This window comes from Vulpes lagopus, chromosome 10, assembly GCF_018345385.1.
Source record: "Vulpes lagopus strain Blue_001 chromosome 10, ASM1834538v1, whole genome shotgun sequence".
Taxonomy (NCBI): domain Eukaryota; kingdom Metazoa; phylum Chordata; class Mammalia; order Carnivora; family Canidae; genus Vulpes; species Vulpes lagopus.
In genome coordinates, this window is record NC_054833.1 from 14,690,015 (window position 1) to 14,712,926 (window position 22,912).

At 36.4% G+C, this 22,912-nt stretch overlaps 1 long non-coding RNA gene across 2 annotated transcripts in view; it reads right to left on the bottom strand.

Annotated features, from left to right (window-relative positions):
- Positions 1-6,966: 6,966 nt before the first annotated feature.
- LOC121500153 overlaps positions 6,967-22,912 on the bottom strand; it is a 55,792-nt gene continuing 39,846 nt past the window's right edge. Inside the window, exons 3-5 of one of the 2 annotated variants that reach the window (XR_005990318.1) lie at positions 22,091-22,166; positions 8,749-8,891; positions 6,967-8,102 (exon numbers count right to left, since the gene is read on the bottom strand). This is a non-coding gene — a long non-coding RNA (uncharacterized LOC121500153). The remainder of the gene's footprint in view (positions 8,103-8,748; positions 8,892-22,090; positions 22,167-22,912) is intronic. The other variant, XR_005990317.1, reaches the window with a different exon arrangement.

Consider the following 22,912-nt stretch of genomic DNA (forward strand, 5'->3'; position numbering starts at 1 on the left):
GGAAAACCCATAAAAATGTAGAGACTAAACAACATGCTACTGAAAAATCAAAGGATCATTGAAGAAATCAAAGAGAAATAAAAAAATTTCCTAGAGATAAATGAAAACAGATATATTACATATCAAAACCTATGAGATGCAGCAAAAGTGGTTCTAAAATGTAAGTTAATAGCAATAAAAGCTTACTTCAAGAAACAAGAAAAATACCAAATAATCCAACTTTACATTTAAGGAAACTGAAAAAAAAGAACAAATGAAACCCAAAGTTACAGAAGGACGGAAGTAAAGAACAGACAAATAAATGAAACAGAGACTAGAAGAAATAGAAAGATCAGTGAAATAGAAAGATTAGTTTATCTTTGTTGAAAAGATAAACAAAATTAGCAAACCTTTAGCTAGACTCATCAAGATAAAAAGGGATAGGATTCAAAAAATAAAATCGAAAATGAAAGAGAATTTGCAACTGATACCACAGAAATACGAAGGATCGTGAGACTACTAAGAGCAATTATATATCAATAAATTGGACAACCTAGAAGAAATGAGGATGAATTCCTAGAAACATACAATTTTCTGGGTTTGGAGCCTGAGGTAGGGTTTGATCTCATGACTCTGAGATTATGAACTGAGCCAAAATCAAACATTGGATGCTTAACTGACTGAGCCACCCAGGCACCCCTCAACTCCATTTATGACAAAAACTCTCAACAACGTGGGTATAGAGGAACACACCTCACCATAAAAAAAGCCACATATAACAAAACCAAAGTTAATATCATACTAAATGATTAAAAGCTGAAACTTTTCCTCTAAGGTCAGGAACAAAGACAAGGATGCTCACTCTCCCCACTTTTATTAAATCTAGTATTGGAAGTCCTAATTATAGCAGTTAGGGGTAGATAAAAATAAGTAAAAGACATACACATTGGTAAGGAAGAAGTAAAACTCACTATTTGCAAATGACATAATACTATTTACAAAAAAACCCTAAAGACTCTACCCAAAAACTGTTAAAACTAATAAATAAATTCAGTAAGATTGTAGGATACTAAATAAGTATACAAAAATCTGTTGCATTTCTGTGCACTAATAACAAACTATTAGAAAGAGAAACCAAGAAACCAATCCCATTTATAATTGCATCAAAAAGAATGAAATACCTAGGAATAAATTTAACCAAGGAGGTGAAAGACTTGTACACACAGAAGTATAAGATGTTGATGAAAGAAAATGAGGAGACACAAAATGGCAAGATACTTCACGCTCATGGATTGGAAAACTTAATAGTGTAAAAATATCCATACTATCCAAGCAACCTAGAGATTCAATGCAATTCCTATCAAAATTCCAATGGCATTTTTTCATCATTGTGAAATTTGTATGGAATCACAAAAGACCCCAAATAGCCAAAACAAATTGGAGAAAAAACAAAGCCAAAGGTATCACACTCCCTGATTTCAAACTATACTACAGTCCAAACTCTATGGTGCTGGCATTAAAAACAGACCCATAGATTAGTAGAACAGAACAGAGAGCCCAGAAATAAACCCACGCTTATTATGGTCAAAATAATTTGTGACAAAGGAGGTAAGAATATACAATGGGGAATGTATAGTCTTTTCAATAAATGGTGTTGGCTAAACTGAACAGCTACATGCAAAGGAATGAGGCTGGATCATTATCTTACACTATATATATATATATATATATATATATATATATATATATACACACACACACACACAATGTGTAAACATAAATATGTATATATATATTAAGAACTTACACAACTCAATGAAAAAATAACAAATAATCTGATTTAAAAAATGAGCAGAAGATCTGAATTGACATTTTCCCAAAGAAAACATATGGCTAGATCATCAACAGACACATACAGAGATGCTCAACATCACTAATAGTCAAGGAAATGCAAATCAAAACCACAAGGAGATAGCGCCTCACACCTGTCAAAATGGCTAGTATCATAAAGACAAGAAAAACCAAGTGTTGGCAAAGATGTGGAGACAGGGGAACCCTTGTGCACTACTGGTGGGATGCAAACTGGTCAACCACCATGGAAAACAGTGGTGTTAAATTAAAAATAGAACTGCCATATGATCCAGCAATTTCACTTCCTGGTGATTAGCCAAAGCAAATGAACAACCCTATGTTCTATGCAGCATTATTTACAATAGCCAAGAAATGGAAACAACCTAAGTTTTTTATCAGTAGCTGAATGAATGAATAAGGAATTCATGTACTTAACTATAAATAATACTGAAATCTTGCCATTTGCAACAACATGGATGGACCATCAGAGTATTATGCTAAGTAAAACAAGTCATCCCGAGAAAGACAAATATCTTTAGCTTTCACTCATAAGTGAAATCCAAGAAAACAAAACAAAGAAATACAAACAAAACTCAGAGTCAGAGATAGAACAGAGTGGTGGTTGCCAAAGAGGAAAGGGAGGTGAGGGAGTGTAAATGTGTGAAGGGGATCAAGAGGTACAAACTTCCACTTAAAATAAATAAGCCATAAGGATAAATGTACAGCATGGGGAATAGAGTCAATAATATTGTATTAACTTTGTATGGTAACAGATGGTAAATGACTTAATGTGGTGATCAGTTTGCAATGTTACAAATGTTGAATCACTATGCCATACGCATGAAACTAGTATTATATTTTATGTCAGCTAAAACCAAAAAACCCGCATGTAGGCATTTAAATAATTGTTGAATGAATAAATAAGCTTAATTATCCCAAAGTCTTTGATTGACACTTAACTTTTTGTTCTACTAGATTAAAATAGCATTAGTAACCTATTCTAAATTTTCCTAGATAGATAAATCTATTTCTGGTCTTTTATCATTCCATTGACTACTTCTTATGTTCTTATAACACCACTTTAATTACTATGGATTTAAAGTATGGCTTTTTAAAAAAAAGATTTATTTATTTATTTATTTTGAGAGAGAGAGAGAGAGAGAGAGAGAGAGAGAGAGAGAGAGAGAGAGAGATTGAGTGGGAGGGGCAGAGAGAGAGGGAGAGAGAACCCCAAGGAGACTTGATGCTTAGGGCAGAGCCCCATGCAGGGCTCAATCTCATGACCCTGAGATCACAACCTAAGCCGAAAAGTTGCTTAACCAACTGTGCCACCCAGGTGCTCCTAAAGTATGTTTTTATATTTGTTAGAGTAAGTTATTAAAATTTCCTTATTCTCACATATTTTACCTTCCAGATGAACATTATGATTAATTTATGATGCTCTGTTAAATTCTGTTGGGATTTTTAACTTAGAAATACATGGAATTTACAGATTAATTTGAAGTATGTTCCTTCTTTATTACTTTTGTCATAATACCATCATTATAATTAGAGATGTTCAGCCCTCATTTCGGGAAAAAATAAGGATCCTTGTCTTAATATTAGTTATTAAGGATTTCTTAAAATAACTGGAAATGTGTGTGTGTGTGTGTGTGTGTGTGTGTATGTGTGTATATGCATGTGCTGTGCATCCTTAGATGTCTGCTAGCATGGTGCTTGGTACAGAAAATTCATTCAATAGGCATTTGTTAAATGAACATCATTATATTTAAAATCTGTAAGTTATTACAACTATATTATTTTCCTAGTTTTAAAAATTGGAATAATTTCAGACTTACAGAAAAGTTTTAAAGAGGTCCTGTGTACCCTCACCTAGCTTCTATACATAGCTTATACAACCGCGGCACAATCACCAAAAAGAGGAAGTCAGCATTGATGCCATACAATGAACTATATCAGAGTCCTCGTTCAAATGGCATTTTTTCACTGACATTTCTGGTCAGGATTCAATCCTTGAACTCACATGGTACTTTGTTGCCATATCTCCTCTGTCTCCTTCAATCTGAAAATTTCTTAATATTTTTGGTTCTCGTGACCGTGACCCTTTTAGAGGGCACTGGTCAGCTATTATTTAGAATACCCTTCAATTTACTTAATGTTTTCACTGGAGAAGACTGAGATTATGCATTTTGGGTGAGAAGGCAGACTTGATGCCAAGCCCTCCCCACTGTATCATTTCAGGGGATACACCATATCAATATATCTTATTACTGAGGATGTTAACTTTAACCAGTTGGTTACGGTGGTATCTGCTGATTTCTCCACAATAAAGTTAGGACTTTTCCCATTTTAATTAGTAATCATCTTGTTGGGACCTGCTTTGAAGCTATTCAGTTTCTCACCTGGTTTTTCCCACTAATTTTAGCATTGTTCCATGGTTCTTGTGTTTGCCTAAAATGGATGTTTCTTTCTTCCCCATTTCTTTGATATTTATTATTTGGAATTCTATTGTGGGGAAGAGTAGTCTCCACTCCCCTACTGATTGATTGATTTTATGGATTTGTGGATATTTATTTTATTCTGTAGGTTATAATCCTATGCTGTAGTTAATTTTTTTCATTCACATTATTCCAGTTTGGCTACTTGGAAGCTCTTTCAAATTGGTTCCAGTGCTCTATTGACATAGCCCCATCATTTTCAAACAAGTCTTTTTTTTTTTTTTTTAAAGATTTTATTCATTCATTCATGAGAGGCACATAGAGAGAGACACAGGCAGAGGGAGAAGCAGGCTCCCTGTGAAGAGCCTGATGCGGGACTTGATCCTAGGACCCCAGGATCATGACCTGAACCAAAGGCAGATGTTCAACCACTGAGCCATCCAGGTACCTCCAAATAAGTCTTTATTTTTCAGTACCACAGATGTTCTGGGCTTGTTTTTTATGTTTCCTGTCATAGTCTTGAAATCAATACTTTTTCCAATGAGCCTTGGCTTCTTTTTCTTAGAGAGCTGTATTTTGAACTAGTACCTGGGCTCTGGGTGTGCTAATTGCTATGGGGTTGTCATTCTAGGTCCTTTTAGCAGACAAAGCAGGAAATATATGTCTCTATACTAACCTAGGTACATATTTGCATTTCTGTCTATTCATCTGTATATATATATATATATATATGAAAAACCATGAATTCATACTAATACTTTTAGTTTCAATCCAATACCAGAGTTTATTCTATTGTCACCCTTTCCCTATTTATACCTTTTGTTCCCCCTGAGAAATGAAAACCTAGCCTTTACTATCCACAATATATTTATGTATTTGCACAATCCTAGTATAAACATAAGTAGTACCATGAACTTTCTCAGTTAGAAAAACTCTCGGATATTACTGGGGATATAATTCCCTCATTTTACAAGTGAGGAAACCCAGGCCCCTAGAGATTAATTTGCCCAAGGGAAGAAGCACATTACCAGAAGAAAAGAATTATAAATGTCAGAATTTTAAATTTTAACACTGTGTATATTTCACAGGAGGGTGTAGAAAGGACAGGAAATGTAATGTCAGGTGACTGCTAAGAAGCATTAATTCATTTTTTTTTTCCACCACTGCTATATGAATGAGAGCATTCTGGCTAAAAAAGTGAGACATTTGGTCAGCGTGGCTTGTGTATATAACATGGCCAAAGGCCAGAAAAATTAAGCAACCACTCATATGGTGTTAAGATGGCTTCCGGAAAAGAGAAGAACCAAGTGTTCCATTACTGTGTCTAATTTCTACAATTATGGATATAGTCAAATCCTCTGAGGTCATTAAAGTTTATAGGTCTTGTTATATGAAGTAGACATAAAGAATTTTATTCCTTCTTTCTCTCATAAGTATCATCAACCTCTTGTCTTTTTGGGGACTGTGTTTTAGTCCACAGGGGCTGATAGTTCTAAAGCTGAGATGAATACAATATTAAGTACCCGGGAAAACAGCCTTCTTTTCTTGAGCCTGAAAATTTATAATTATATATCATATGTTTAAACCCCAATCATTAAACCCCTTCCATGTTTAGCCTCCTCTGTGCTAGGGAGATTTGGGATATCTGTTTTAACAATGTCTTGAGTTCTTGATTTTCTTCTAGTGACCCAGTCCTGGACTGAAAAGGGGAGGAGTTTCTTCTTATTGTCAAGATGGCAATGGAAGAGAGATGCTTACAGCATCTGGGAACTGAAACTTCTTTTGGAGCTTCTTTTTTGGTAAGCAGTGTCACATGCAATGGTCAAGGTCTAAAGTTTGCTACTAACAAACTTGTGTGAAAATCTAAATTCTACATGTAATGTTAGGGAAAACAAATTCCAAGCAATTGACTTGGAATTCAACTCATGGGCTAGGGGCACTCTGTTGAGTTCTTGTGTCTACAATAGGATAATACAGTTTATTCAAACTCCCAACACATTTATCCTTGTCTTGGCTCAAACAAGCCCTTGGAAATGGCAAATCAGGTCACTGTCTTGGGCTCTGAAGAAGCTCAGCAAAGCTGGTGAGTAGGTTCTGGTTCTTCTTCTTCAAGAGGGAGAGAAGCATAGGGACCCGAGTGAAGTTAGAGACTTCAAAAATCCACCCTAATTTCACAACATCCTTGGTTTCTTCAAAGTACCTATTTCTCTCAAGTTTCAGAATTCCATAGTTCTGAAAACTCCCTTCTGAAAATTTTCTCCTTGCATCTGCACTTGATATACATGAACTTCATGTCTTTTACAATAAAATATTTATTTTTTTTATTTTTTATTTTTTTAAATTTATTTTATTTATTTATGATAGGAACACAGTGAGAGAGAGAGGCAGAGACACAGGCAGAGGAAGAAGCAGGCTCCATGCACCGGGAGCCCGACGTGGGATTCGATCCCGGATCTCCAGGATCGCGCCCTGGGCCAAAGGCAGGCGCCAAACCACTGCGCCACCCAGGGATCCCAACAATAAAATATTTAAATGCATAAGTCTATAGAAGGATTATAACCAAGACCACAGTCTTGGGACATGAGTTAGTCACAAATCTTTATTCTGATTCAAGGCATTTATGGATGTTAAATTAGAGATCTAGGAAATATGGTTTTTTGTGATTTAAGGAACTGGAAATTATTTCTGAGTTGTTTGATTGAAAATGAAATCTATAAAATTTCCATCTTACAAAACATTGAAAGGTTTATTGCTTAAATAATCATGAAATAAAAATTTTTGCCATTGAATGAGTAGTAGCCTCCTTAAAGAAGATCATCATATTGCTGAAGACATTACAATAGATCTTTTCCAGAAAATATAGTAATTTTTCATGTCTGGAATTTTATCTAACATTTTTTCCCTTATTTATAGAGGGCAAACAATATTTCTCAGACGACTTCTCTTTCCAACAAAGTCAAGATGTTTATAACAAAGAAATAAGCTTGAGACAAAAAAAAGAGAGAGAGAGAGAGATACTGTTATTTTTAGGAATCAACCAAGAGTTGTGATTGAGTAGTAACAAATTGATTCAAACACATATATTTACAATAAAAATAAAATGAACAGAAAATTGTCCTTTAAGTAGATTACATTTTCTCTTTTCCTATCTGTCAAGATGAGAAGTTTTCTCTTTAAATTTACAGGGATCTCAATTGCTTAAACTGTTTTCATACTAGCATTAACATCAATGGGCCTCATGGTGAGAAAAGAAGAGTCCCCAGAGTGTGTCTAAATGACATTCTAAAATGAGTCCTATTGCGGTGCTTGGGTGGCTTAGTCAGTTAAGCATTCAACTCTTGATTTTAGCTTAGGTAATGATCTCAGGGTCATGAGATCGAGCCCTTCCACACTCATCAAGGAGTTTGCTTGAAATTCTCAGTCTCCCCCCTTCATGCCCATGCACAAGCACTCTCTCTCAAATAAATAAATCTTAATAAAAATAAAATGGGTCCTATACATTTTACTCCATTACTGATCTTTTAATTTTGATTCATTTCATATTTGACACAAGGAGTTAAGTTATGGTAAAAATATCTGTAAAATCAGTCTACCTGTCAATGATAAGTATAGATCCTTAAAAGAGCTAGAGCTGATAGGCCACAATCAATTGAAAATATTCAGGAGGGAGTGGTGCCTGGGTGGCTCAGTCAGCTGAGCTTCTGACTCTTGATTTCAGCTCGGGTCATGATCTCAGGGTCATGAGACAGCTTTGTGTCGGGCTCCGTGCTCCGTGTAGAGTCCACTTGAGGTTCTTTCACTCCCTCTCCCACTGCACCTCTCCTCGCTTTCTCTCTAATAAAAATAAATAAGTCAAAAAAACAAAGAAAATATTTAAGAGGAGAATGGGGGTACTATTCCAAGTCCTGGAAAGGAAAAAGAAAAATGCACTCAAGAATTAAATTCATGGGGTTGAGAAGTCAGGTGAACATTCCACCTTTTATCATCTGATTTTATTTAGAATGTCTCTTAGAAAATTGTTCCCTGACATAGACCTGAGTGACTGAGCCTTACCCAATTTATATTAAAAAAGACTTGCCAAGATTCTAGCATATTTCAAATTAAATCTAACTCATGATCATAATTTTCTCCATATTTTAAAGTGGTGCTCCCTGCAAATATGAATAAACATACAGGGTTAAAATGATCTCTGAGAAGTCATTCTTGAATCTGTGAATATATTCTTAGGGATTCAAAGGTTTTTTTTTTTTTTTATAAGCATCACATTTTTCTGTGTGTTTATTTAAGTGATACTGTGAAAAATGACTGCTCAAAAACATTTGGATAACTTCTTTTATAACCAAACTTCCTATGTTAACATAACGTTTCTATTTATATTTAGGATCACACTAGAGCCACATAGTTCTTCTTTGATCATTAAAAGCAATTGAATAAGAGGCAGCAGACGATGTATTCAGGGAAAATAGAGTCCAAGTTGTACCTGAGAAGGTTTCCGGAGACTTGGAGCCAGGGCGGGGTCATCAGTGATGACTGATCCATGGCAGTACAGACAGGCATGTGAAGCTCAAAAGCATCTTACACCTTCTTGTTGAAGATAGTGGGCAGAGCAGACCTGAAAGCCCACTAAAATAGCAATAATGGAATTCAGATAAAACATAGTCCTCAGCTTTAAACAATAGGGAACAAAGGGGAAACACTGAAATTAAGTTCTCTCGACAAACTTTGGAATGTTGGATGAAGAATGTTGACTGATGATATAAAGTAAAAGAAGATACAGCCTCAAATACATGCAAATTTCAGTATGAAGTAGGCTGGGAACAAAACAAAAGGCTGAAATTAGGGTGATTAGCCATCTGAGTTTGCCTGGGACTATCCTGGTTTTAGGGCTGAAAAATCTCATGTCCCTAGAAACCCCTCAGTCTCAGGAAAACATGGATAGCTGATCACCTTAGCTGGAAGCATAGAGTATTATACTAAAGTTCATATACAGACTGACCTGCTTTCCTGTTTCCTCCATCCACAATCGTGCATTTAAAACAAGAGAAAAGAAATACGCTAAACTGGACTGATAGATGTTAGGTGTTAGATGTTTGGGTAATTTTAATTGGATTTATGCCTTTTGGTATTTTATAATGAAAAAACCTAACTGTAAGATCTACTTGTTATGTTATAAACTGTACTTGTGCTTATATAATAAATAATTACGTAAGTTTTTATTATGTATGCAATATGTATTTTTACATCAAATGTAAGGAAAATATTTATAAATATATCATTATAAAGTATAAAACCATCAACATATTCATAATCAGGGAAAAAGGCAACCCTGTGCCATAGCAGTTGGTCATACAATCATGTTACAAACGTGATGTAACAAAACAGTGTGCCACCTAGCAAAAGTGTTTCAATTTTAATTTTATTGACATATTTTTTGTTTGTATATGATTACTATTTTTTATCTGGTTTTAGAGATGAATTCAAGATATAAACCTTAGGGGTATATAGATACCTTTAGGTCTATAAATGATTAAATAATATTAGAAAAGAATTTAAGTATATACTGGTGTGAGATTTATTTTTTTGAAAAGGAGTTTGTATGTTCCTTAAGTTTGATGTACCTTTTTTCCCTCCTTGTTTAGGTGATCTGACAGATTTGAGTCCACTTAATGTCATTTTTTTTTTTTTTTATTTCCCAGTGCGTTTGGCCCACACAGTAAGCTGAATTTCAACATCCTGGTGTGTAACAGAACAGTTCGTTCACTACTCCCAGCTGCAGGTGGATTGAACTGGGTCACAATGGCACAATTCTTTATTGAATAAGTTACCATTAGAGGTTTTTAATAAAAAAATAGAGGTGCCTGTGTGGCTCAGTCTGTTAAGTGTCTACCTTCAGCTCAGGTCATGATTCCGGGTTCCTGGGATTGAGTCCCACATCTGGCTTCCTGATCAGTGGGGAGTCTACTTCTCCCTCTACCTCTATCCCTGCTCATGCTCACTGTATCTCTCAAATAAATAAATAAAATCTTAAAAATAAATAAATACATAAATACATAAATAAATATTTCTATTTTGGGATATAAGACAATCAGTTACTAAATATACTGAAAAGATAACACGAGTGAGATAATCAGAGTTTACTTATAACACCTAACAAGCATTGACATTCCATAGTTCATATTGGTTTAAGGAACTGTTTGACTCTGAACAAGAGTTTGCTAGTATGCACATTTTCTTGATATGAGCTTTTCTAGAGATCCTCAACAGACACTCCAGTCTGGAAAATGAAGCAGTGTTCAGTGTGCTACATTTGGGCCTAGGGCAGAGGTGAGAAGAGCGTAGGAAAATCATAATCTCGTATCCTCAGGATGTTCTTGTGCCACAATGAATATGCCACAGAATGGAGCAAGTATAGCTATAGTGTTATGTTTTCAAATCCATCAATCATGGTAATGAAAATTCTATCAAAAACTATTTTTTAATAAAACAATCAATACAATCTGACACACTACATATGAATTTCAGAAAATGAGTGGTGTGGGTGCTGCTCAGCAAATTTATCTAAGAGACTGGGAGTTTAAAATAGTATTATTTTGACTTCTAGGTACTATTTTAAAGCTTTATTTATTTATTTTAGAGAGAAACTGGTGGGGGGGGGTAGAGGGGGGTGTGGAGAGAGAGAGAGAGAGAGAGAGAGAGAGAGAGAATTCTCAAGCAGATGCCCCACTGAGTACAGATCCTGACACAGGGCTCAATCCCACAACCCTGACATCTGAGCAGAAACCAAGATTTGATGTCTGACTGACTGAGGCCCCCAGGTGCCTCAGCAATAGTTTCAAGGAATGTCTAGAACTGGATGTGACTTACAATAGGTCTTACCCCATTTCTACATGTCTGTGTACAGTTCATAGTTGGTACTGTAAGGCCCTAACTGTGAGTTGGCTTTTGGAATCATGAAACTCCAAGTTCTTTGACCTTTTGGTTCCATTGTGTTCCATCCCCGTGAAAACATGCAGGGTTCTGCAACCAACAATTTCCACTTAAGTAGAAGTAACCTCACAATGTTGTTTTCACTTTATATCTCTCAACTTTCAATTTTTTGTGAAAGGCTTGTCCAGTATATAATAGTAGGTTAACAAGATGGTGGTTGGTGGATCTGCCTTTGAAAACAAATAAACAAATCTGGGAGTTTTACCATTTGTTTTTCCTGAGATACCACTCCTCCTTATAGGAACAACTGAAAGTTGATCCATGAGTTGATTTAGAACGATGAAGACCCTAGGATGTGGGGGTGTCAGAAGAAATAGTGTTTATTTCTATAAGCAGCTTTGTCTTTGCTCTCAATGGAAGAATAGTTTTGGATCTGGTCAAGCTGGATTAACTCAAAGTCTATTAGCAAAAATGGCTGGAGTGTGAAGTATTGCTCAATGTTTCATCTGTTTGGATTTTTCTAGTTCCAGCCTCAGGATTCAGAGACCCCCATACCTTGTAGAAGCCTTCCTGCCCTGCTAGATGTTTTAAAATCCTTTCTTCCCAAGCACAGGACTAGCCCACCTACTTTTACATTCTTTTCTTCCCTCCTCTCCTAAGACTCAAATTCCATCAATTAAAAACCCAGGATTTTATTTACTGTCCCTTCTTCCTCTTCCTTTTTACAGCGTGGAGTTACGGCCGTAGTGTGTGTGTGTATATATATATATATATATATATATATATATATATATATAAATATTTTTTCAGAAATCAGATCATCCATTGCCTCAAGCCTCAAGTTGATATCAAGGACACTGGAAGTCAGCACCCCCTGGATGCTACAAACTTATGATGTTCTTGAGAAAAAAGACTAAGCCTTACTGATTTCTCTAGACCCAGAGGTAATGTGTAAGGCTTGTGGGAAATATTTGTTGACTGATGGGTGGAGTGACTGATGATTACATAAAAATAAGTGGGTGGGAAAGAGATAGACCTTGCCTACAGACCTCCAGAAGTGAGGTTTAAAGTGGACGGACAACAATAAGCTGAATAAATATGAGGGAATATAAGAACGGATAGCTCAGGAACATAGGGTATTGTGGGTGCACAGAATTTTGATAGCTATAGAATTACATAGGACCTCAGATTTTCCTGAGTGTGGATACACATGGATGCGTGCACACATCTTTCTGTGGACTGTACTATACATAATACAAGAGTAATGAGTATGCAAAAGTAACCGTCATAAAATGAGAAGAGAAAAACTGCAAGAGGTGGCTTAGGTGAGTTAAGAGTTATAGTGATTATAGCTACTTAAGCTTTGAGTAATTTTGAGGCACAGTATCATTAATGGAAAGCAGTAATTTTATTGTAACTGAAAGAACACTAAATTAAGTACAAGAATATGTGATTTTGTTATGTATTGTGCAGGTAGTGTAATTTTGTGCCATAAATTTAAAAATTTATATATGTAAGACTACTGATAAATTTTGCATACCACAGTGCCTGACACACAGTAAATGCTATTAATTATTTATTGGTAAGTTGTAGGTAATCATGCAGAATTCTTCAACTGTGGAGTTATAGTGTCAATGGATTAATTGTATGCTGGCTTATATCCCTAACAAAATCACTTGGAAAACATTCAGGTTAGAATAGGTACATTTTCCAATATGATCAGTATGATTTATGTTCTCCTTGTCTGTAACAAATCCATGTATATACATTTGTATAGGTATATATTTTTTGAAAGGACAAAAGCCTGGAGATCTGCCTAAAGCAGAAGTTTATTTTGATTTTCATCAACAGTGATACAAAAACGGTGTGTGTTTTAAAAATATGTAAGTATATTTTTGCCATGTGAGTAATATTTGTTGGTCTTTGCAATTTAAATCAGAGAGTAAATATTGCCAAAAGTCTACTGAATGTAAGGTGAATATAAATTAATTCCTTTGCTCAAGCCTCGGTAGAGACGATCTAAGTATGTGGAAAATTAATGAGAGGTAATTGCTAAATGTGAAGGGTTGGAGGTTCATATTGAAGGACACATCTGAATCCAAATAATGGAAGGTTAAGACCAAGCCAGGAGAGTAGGAGTGTTGTAACTGACACAAATGGGTTTGACGGATGCAGACAGCAGGAAGTGTACTTTAAAGGCCTACTACTGAATCACAGAATTTAAAATCCTTACCACCTTCCTCCTTTATCCTAGCAGATGACCTTCCTTGTACCACACTCTACAGAAAACATATACTATGGAGATCCCTCAACTTCTTGTCCAGTAGGATCATGTTATATTTCAGACAGAATGGGGGGAAAAAAGACATGACACCTAGGTATCATGATTACATTTTTAAATTTCACACATAAATTCTATAACCATGGAAACAGAGAAAAAATTCTAGGTAACATGCTGGATTAGCCAGGGCTCTCCAGAGAAACAGAATCTATCTCTGTCCTCTATCATCTCTCTATCTTCTATCTGCCTGCCTATCTATCTATCTATCTATCTATCTATCATCTATCATCTATCATCTTTCAAGAGGAAGAGGAAGACTTATAAGGAAGTGGTTTACATGATTATGAAAGTGACAGAAAGCCAGTGTTCCATTTTGAAGGCAGTCAGGCAAAATTCTCTCTTCCTTGGGAGGCCATCAGCCTTTTTGTTTTATTCAGACCTTCAACGGATTGGACAAGACTCATCTACACCAGAGAGGGCAGTCTGCTTTACTCAGTTTACTGATTCAAATGTTAATCTCATCAAAAACACCCTCACAGAAACACCCTGAGGAACATTTGGCCAAATATCTGCATACCCCATGCCCAGTCAAACTGACATAAAAGTAGCCACCACACATGCAAACTCTTGTCTGCTATATTGCGTATCAGAAGACACTGCATTTTGAGGGAAAGCTTGTGGCCCAAGAATTTCACATCCTGGCAAGATGTCATTTACATGTGACAGCAGCAGAAAGGATATTTTAGTTAGGCAAAGGCTCAGAAAGAACCCTGGTACATGTCCTGAAAAACATACTCAAGGATGTGTTATACATCTTTGTATTATAGCCAGTAAAGATGCAAAATTCAGTAACTTAGAAATATGAAACACGGCTGTATGGATAAATACAATAGATAAATCATTAATGTCTTGCTGGTACAGCAAAAAGCTTTGACCATCACCAATAATAGCACCAGATCCTCCAAAACAAAAATAAGTATTGTCCATAAGACATAAAATGATATTTAAAATTATAAATAATCAAAGAATGGCAAATTCAAATACAAAGCCATTGTTGGGACAATAAAATATTGATCATTCTTAACGTTGTGAAGTGAGACGTCTCTCCTTCACTACTCACAGGCACATTTCTTTTGGAAAACAACTTTGCAATATGAATTAAAAGTCATAAAAATGTTCAAGTCCTTTTACTCAACATTTCTGTTTTTAGCAATTTGTCTTAGAATATAATTCAAGGTATCCACAGGGGTATACAAAAATGTTCATGTAAAAATGAAAGATAAAAACTAACCTAACTTCCAAGACAGGAATGGAGATTGATCACAGCCACTCACACAAGGGAAAGTCATGCAGTTCTTGCAAGCCATGTTTGGAAGCCTAATTAATGATCTGATAGCCCATTTGCTCTATGGTCTTATATGTTAAAGACAAAATATAAATCCAAATGCAACAAAGTCTCAATTTTGTTAAATACATTTAGAGAGTTAAGAACTGGAAGGGTATGTGCCAAGAAGTTACCAATCCTTAATTATAGGAAATAGCTTTTCTACTTTGCATTTCTTTATATTCCCCAACATTTCTGCAGTAGACATTTATTCTAAAAATTAAATCAAGATTATTTACAGAAATGTCTATTTAAATTTTGCTTTATTACAAAACCAGCCTAGATTATTTATAAAAGCAAATAATTTGTCCCATTGATAAGCCTACAAAAAACAGAATATTTTATACTGCTACTGGAGCAGGGGAGGAGAGTTTTAATTAGCATGATTTTTGTGGAAATAAATTTTAAAATTGTGTAAAAAATGGCTTCCACAGAATTTATTTTTGACTCAGCAATTTAATTTATTGGACTATATCTTAAAGGCATAAAAATGCTCTGAAAGATGTATAAATATGGATTTCAATTGCAAAGCATTTGGAACAACCCAACTGTTAATAGTAAATGAATGGCTGAATAAAAAATTGTGGGTTCATTTGCTGTAATATTGGTCACTCATTAGAGATCATGTCAAAAATAATTCAATGAGAGGCATCTGGGTGGTTCAGGCCATTAAGCATCTAGCCTTCAGCTCAGGTCATGATGTCAGAGTCCCTGGGATGGAGCCCCACGTCGGGCTCCCTGCTCAGGGGAGTCTGCTTCTGCCTCTGCCCCTCCCCTCTGCTTGTGTTCTCTCTCTGGATCTCTCTCTCAAATAAATAAATAAATTCTTAAAAAAAAAAAAGAAAATTTAAAAGGAAGAGAAAATACATGCATAGTGCTTTATTCTATTTATTGGAAAAAAAGTTCAAATCTGTGAGGTTCAAGGATCAATTGTACATTTCCCAGCCTGTACCATATTTATTAGTGTCACTGAGTGATGAACATGAACAGGCTTTTTGAACCAGAAGGATTAGATAGGATCCAAGCAATAAGAAACTACTTTTCCTCATGGCTGCTTCTGCAAACCTTGCTCTGTGGATCTGTCTTCTTGCTCTTTGGTAAAATACTTCCATGTCCCAGAGCTTTCACCCTCCCTCAGATAGTGACAAATCCTCTTTCAGATGGTAGGAAGTCCAGATGGTATGAAGTCCAGCCCGTGTGATGTCAGAATGCCAAGTTCTCAACCCATTTCAAACTTTTCCTTCTTCCCTAGTTCAGGTCTGATTACTCAACCAAATTTGAAACTGTTCTTGCTCCCCCAGCTGAGGTCAAACTTAGAATGATGAAATGGAGATGAAAGTTTCTTCTCTATCTTCCTCTGGCCTCTCCTTGCTGCTTTTTGGGCCCCTCCAGAGCTAGCACCCACTGAGGAAGTAGCATGAAAGGTGTACTAGCTCAGTACTTTTACCATCTGTTAGTGACTTCTTTGTCAAATAGTTTCCAAATGTTGATTCTTCCTCTAGGGGCTGTTCTTCGAGATTTATTAAAGACCTCTTCACCTCCCACTGCTATCTGTCTCTGAGGATCACTCACTGGTCCCTAGCATGCATGATGGCTTTTCCAACTGGCTTGTTGCTCTCTGCTTTCTGCTCCTTCCCTTAGCTTCTGCATTGATGGTTAGCTTCCAGCCTCTATTGTGCAGATTATCTTGTCCCAGGAAAGACCTGTTCTTAGGCAGAGTCCTTTCAGAGGTAATCCATGGCTTGAACTTCTGCAGGCTCTATGTCTATGGGACACACACACACACACACTCTTCCATCTATATGCAAACTGACTGGTAGCAGTCCTCGTCTCTGACAGCCCAGCGCTTCCACCTTTAACCACAAACTCATTCCTTTAGATATTTCAGAGCATAGGTCAAATGTTAGTCTGTGACTTTACCAAACTCCAGGAGAACGGGGCTCTCTGTGCAATTCTCTTTAAGAACTCCCTACCTGGCTTGTGGTGAAGGGAAACATCCTCCTCCCCTTCCCTATTTTGAAGAGGAAAACACAGAACACACCAAGAACTCTTTCCAGAGGAAACGTCACTACTGGCCTCTTCATATAGCCTGAAGGGGTTGGTGGGGCTAATGCTAGAAGAACCAGTCTCATAGTCCCTTAATATACCTGCAGATGTCTAGCACCTTGTTCTAGCACATGGATGTTTGTCAACGATTGCAGTTGGTCTGTCTTTGGCATCTTTGTCTAAACCCTAGATAGAAAAAGTTACATTTAATATTCTGCTAAGGATATACATATCCTTCCAGTTACATGATAGTATTTTTAGTGACGACTGCCCTCATGGATGATGACACAATCAGGAGTTACAGAGAAAGCAGATGTGACAAGTACACATTACAGCCTAAATCCATATAACCAATGTAGGCATTGAGGGGAAACAATTAGCAGATTTTAACATTCTACTTTTTGTCTATCTCCACTGCTCAGGATGCCCAAGAAAGCCCCTTGCCATGGATATGGTTTGAGAATATACAAGCATCACCCGGTTGTTAAGTGAAAATGTGGAAAGAGATAGATTCCCCTTACTAAGGGCAAAATCAGGACAGAAATTCATAGATAACAATTTATTTTTGAAATAGAAGAAAAAATGACACAGTAGAGATGGCAATGCTTAGTGGATATTGTATGGCTTCTCTAGTTTTCCAGCCAAACTTGGATTTTGGTTATGTGATGAGCTCCAGCAAATGGGCTGAAGGCAGTTAAGAGTGGTGGGAGTTGTCCTTGTTCTTTTTTCTCCTTGTGTGGTTCCACGTTGAAATGGTAGCATCCCAAGATGGTGGAATGCCCTTTATCCTCAATACCTGAATAAATCTGTGGAACAGAGTTCCCTTCCAATAAGCCCTGGATAGCATGAATAAGAAATAAATCTCAGCTGTGCTAAGCTATTGGAATGTGGGGGATTATATGTAACCATGGCTACCTTATCCTGTCTTGACTAATCAAGTAGAACTAATGAATTAGTCTTCAACTCTAATAGTAATTAGCTAGAATTTGTCTTGCCTGCCTTCTGTGTTTATATCTGCCTCTTCTCTCTTTTTCTTCACTCTTGAGATCGTGTTGGCTCATCTTTTCCTCCTTCATGGTTTTCTCGGTCTCAGCACTCCAATCATCAAAATATATAAAAATTCCTATGAACCATTCTAACTCTACCCCACTACCCAGCCACAGTTTATCACCTTTTTTTTTCATAATCCCTAGACATTCCTAGCTAATGCCTAGATAATTCCTTACCAATCCGTTGCCTTATTTACCTTGTGTACTACATCATACAGCTTTAATTGTTTAGAAACATATTGCTCATGAATGTAACATGAACCCTTCTTAGGGTGACATTCAAGGCCCTTTGTATCAGCTTCATCTGCTCCTTGCAGTTATAATTACTGGTATTTCCCAACATTCCCCTGTGACCTCAAATAAGGCTGATCCTTCTCCCCACACTACATCATGTTATGCCTGTGCGCCCATTAGATGCACTCTGGTGTCTGTCCAGACTCTGGCCACCCTTCCAGCCCAGTGTAGGTGCCATATCCTCCTGGAGGGTGCCACTAACTAGGTCTTGGAGGTCTCTCCTTCTGAAATCTTCTGCACCATCTAAAGCACTTACTTGATTGCTCACCTGTGTGCTTTTTCAAAATCTGCCAAGGAAATTGTAGTTTTGCCTTCAATAAATTCTTATAGATGCCTCCATTCAGACTCTAAGGAATAATCTTTTCATCAATCCTCTGCTTTAATAACCATCTCGAGAAATAAAGTATGTAAATCACATCTAATTTTCTCATCTTAAGCATCAATCAATGACTTGGAAAAAGTAGGAGCCTGAACAATAATACTGAATTGTAAATGTTAACTACAAAATTCTATTTATTATTTAAGTTATGCGCAGTTTTTCTTTTAATTGCTCTGTAAGATACCTGAAGTTTCAGTTTTGTCAAGGGAATTTATGAATTGATCTCTGATTATGAACTTATTTCAAATTTACATATCATTGACAATTTACTTACTGAAATGTGTTCCTTAAGTAACCAAGTGTTACAGTTTGAATTGTATACCCCAAATAGATTTGTTGAAGCCCTAACCTCCAGTACCCCAGAACGTGACTTTATTTGTAAATAGAGTCAATGCAAATATGATTAGTTAAGGTGAGGTCATACTGGAAGGAGTAAGTTAGGCCTTTAATCCAATACGACCGGTCTCCTTATATGATAGACATGTACAGAGAAAAGATGTCAATGTGGAAACAGAGGCAGAGGTTGGGATGATGCATCTACAAGCCAGGGAATGCCAAAACTCATGTGCAACAATCAGAATCTGAGAGGCATGAAAAGATTATCCCTCAGAACCTAAATGAAGAACCAACACTGCCAACACCTTGATTTTGGCTTCTAGCTTCCAGAACTGTGAAACAATACATATCCATTGTTTTAAGCCACACAGTTTATGGTACTTTGTTAAATTAGCCCTGGGAAACTTATATACCAAGTTTTCAACATAACCACATTAACAGGAAGTACCATGTCATAGGACCCAGCGAACTATGACCAATGTACCAAATCCTGTCCATCATCTTTTTATAAATAAACTATTATTAGAACATAGCCGTACTCATTACATATCATCATAGCTGCTTAAATATTCCTATGGCAGAGTGAGTACTTTTGAAGAGACTACTTGGCCTAAAATATTTACTATCTAGTTCTTTACAGAATCAGTTGGCCAATTCTTGCTATATGCTACTAAGCCTTTCATTAAAAGATTGAAAATTCTAACAGTCAGATTTTCATTTAGCTCTCAAGGCTAAAAATCCATTATTACATATATTAATCAGGGAGGGCTATGCTGGGAAACGTAACAGCTATTTCCCAAATCTCAGCATTTTAACATGGTAAACATTTATTTTTCACCCATCTAATGTCCACTGTGGGTTTGAAGACTCCATTCTGCAGTGATTTGCAGGGTAGGCTACTTCCATCTCCACCGCTGCATACTTTTCTCTAAACCCTGTAGATTTGCAAAAAGTGGAGAATTGCTCAAAGTCTTTTCATGGCTCTGGTTAGCAGCAACATACTACATTTACTCTTACAACCATTATGTAACTGGAAAAAGCAGGAGAACAAATGGTTATTTATGAGTACTAGTATGCCCATCACGGTAATACTCAAGTAGTGTTAGTCTCATAAAATTAGCATTTCACTGGCTCCTGGAATGAAAAATATATACTCTCATCATCAATACTGGAAGATTCACAGATAAGTTCTACTTATAATAAGGGAATTCCTTAGGAATCTCTAGTATCTATTCATGAGCTTGTGATCTTTATAAATGGTGGGAGTAAGATTTTGTGCAACACTGTAAATAATGTTTTCTTTCCATTAGCTGTTGCCAGAGAAACACCTTGTGTGATTTTGCACACATTATAATTAGTAACTCCAATAAAAAAACAGGGGTACCTGGGTGGGTCAGTCATTGGCACATGTGACTCTTGATTTCCACTCAGTTCATGATCTCAGGGTTGTGAGATTGAGCCTTTCATCAGGCTCCATGCTGGGTGTACAATCTGTTAGGATCCTCTCCCTCTTCCTTTGCTCCCTTGCCCCACTGCTTGCACTCTCTCTTTAAAAATGAATGAATGAATGAATGAATGAATGAATGAATAAATAAATAAATAAATAAATAAATAAATAAAATCTCAATATGTAGACACTGGCACCAGGCTATATGTCAACATTATTATTAATCCTAGCCTTTTTCATACATAAAAAGAACTGGCTCCAGAAGTCACATATTTCAGTCATATATGTAGACAGATAAATTAGGTCTGTAGATTTTTCCATATAGGTTTGTAGGTGTTTTGCTGGACACAAGTAAATAAAAACAGTTAAATAGCACACAAAAGTAAGTGTTCTTAATCCCAGCTATTATTCCCTACCTGGGAGAGAATCAAAGAGTGAAATGAGGGTCAGTAGTGTATTGATCCATCTTCCCTCTGCCCTGTAGAGAGACTCATTAGGAAAAGAGGTCAGTGGGTGCTTGGGAAGGAAAGAGCCTTAGATAAGGTTTATGGCCCATGGTGTCCAGATACCTCCACTGCAGTGCTTGTTTCCCTGTGATGACAGGGCATGTTCAGATGTTCTGAGGATTAGGCAATTCTTCATGCTGCCCTCCTGCCGTTGGGCACTCCCAAGTCCTTTACATCGTGTCCCAGTTTATGCTTTCACCTCATTGCCAGTGGATCCCTCTGCCAGCATGGCAGGCGGGGGAAGAATGTGTGGTTCCTCCTCCAGTATTTCCTCACCATTACCAGTGCTCCCCTGCTTAGGACATCCATGGGAATGGGTGAACCTCTCTGTGATCTTTGCCTTTCCTTAAAAAGTTTGTTTTTCTATATCCACTCAGTTTGATTATTTCTTCTCAATCACCTTGGTGACATTTCAGCCTTAAGGTTTATCTGAAATGTGACCATTGCTGATTGATTGCTTCTAGAGAAGCTGATACAGCCATCTCAAAAGTTAGCGAGAGTCAGGTGCTTTTGTTCTCCTTTGGATCGAGGATGGTCAAATCAGTTAACTTCAAAACATAATTGTGTACTCCAGTTTTCCTCATAAAATCTGAAAATCATGGTGTAATCACTTGAAGTATTAAACTGTATAAATATGCTTATCCAGGCAAAATGTAAAAAATGTAAATAAAGCCAAGAAAATAATCTGGAAAAAGAAGTAGAACTTTATCACACACACTCAGTGTGATGATAAATATGTATTAAATCTATAGATAACACTGTGAATTCACGCTTCTTACAGAAAGAGAGCTCACAGAAAGTGAGCTTTTAAAATCTAAAATCAAGTTCTGTAATAACATGGAGCCACTGAACTCAATAAATTTTTAAAAATTGTTCACATTTGTGAAGCAAAAAAAAAAAAATTGAGTTTCAGCAGTAGATGATGTTAGTTTTACATAAATTTGACCAATCGCACATACAATGCTATGAAAAATCCACCACTTCCCAAGTGCTGATGTCAGAGCTTGACTCCATTGGACCCAAATTGGATCCTCATATAAAGTTTATAAAGTTTGTCTACATACTTAATCACATCTATTTGCATTGATTCTTACAAGAATCCCACAAAGTAGGTATTATGATCTTCGTTTTGAGGTTTGAGAAACAGGCCTCACTGAGTGAGTGATCACCTACCTGTCAGGTGGTCTGTTAGGTTCTGTTAGGCTCACGGAACAGTAAATTATCTTGAAGACCAGATCTCTGACTCCCTCTATGTGTTCAAGAGGCCAAAGAAACAGGAAAAACAATGTGATTGTCAGTTCTTAATTAGCAACCAGAGCTCCTAGTTCATTGAAATGTTTAGATATTTCCCTCCTTGGAGTCTTCATAAATGGCTCTGTTCACTGCCTGCTGGAAGTTCTTCCCATATAGTGTCTCTGTTCACCCTTGATATGAGTCTACCTGCTTATTCCAGGCATTTTCATCTTGTTCTTAGGTATGTTTCATTGGTAGAGGGTTGGGGATGGCTTTTAATTTACTTTAGGCACATTTCATGTGTAAAGTTTATAATCCTGAACATAGTGAAATAAGTGATCTGATCATTTCTAAATGAGAAAGGCTAAGGAAGTTTCATTTAGGAAAAAATGAATTTTATTTTTGTCATAAGATTATTTGATCTTTTCCATGTTCCTACAAGCACCCAGTGCATGCAAAAACTTAAAAAGTAATTTTTCTATGAGATCCATATTAATTATTTCAAGAAAAATGTGTGGATATAATAGGAAAATTCCTGAAATGTAATCAAATAGCAATAAAATATTCATTAATAGCTGAAATGTATTAAAATCCAGGACCTGTCCACAATCCCTATATCTGATGTACATTGGCAAATTTTTCTTTTACTCTGGCTATCAGGAAGCTCAGAGTCTAATTTATGGCCTAATTTCCATTAACTATATCTTAATGCCATTCTCCATTTCTCTCACAAGTTTTATATTGACAAGATATATGTTTTAA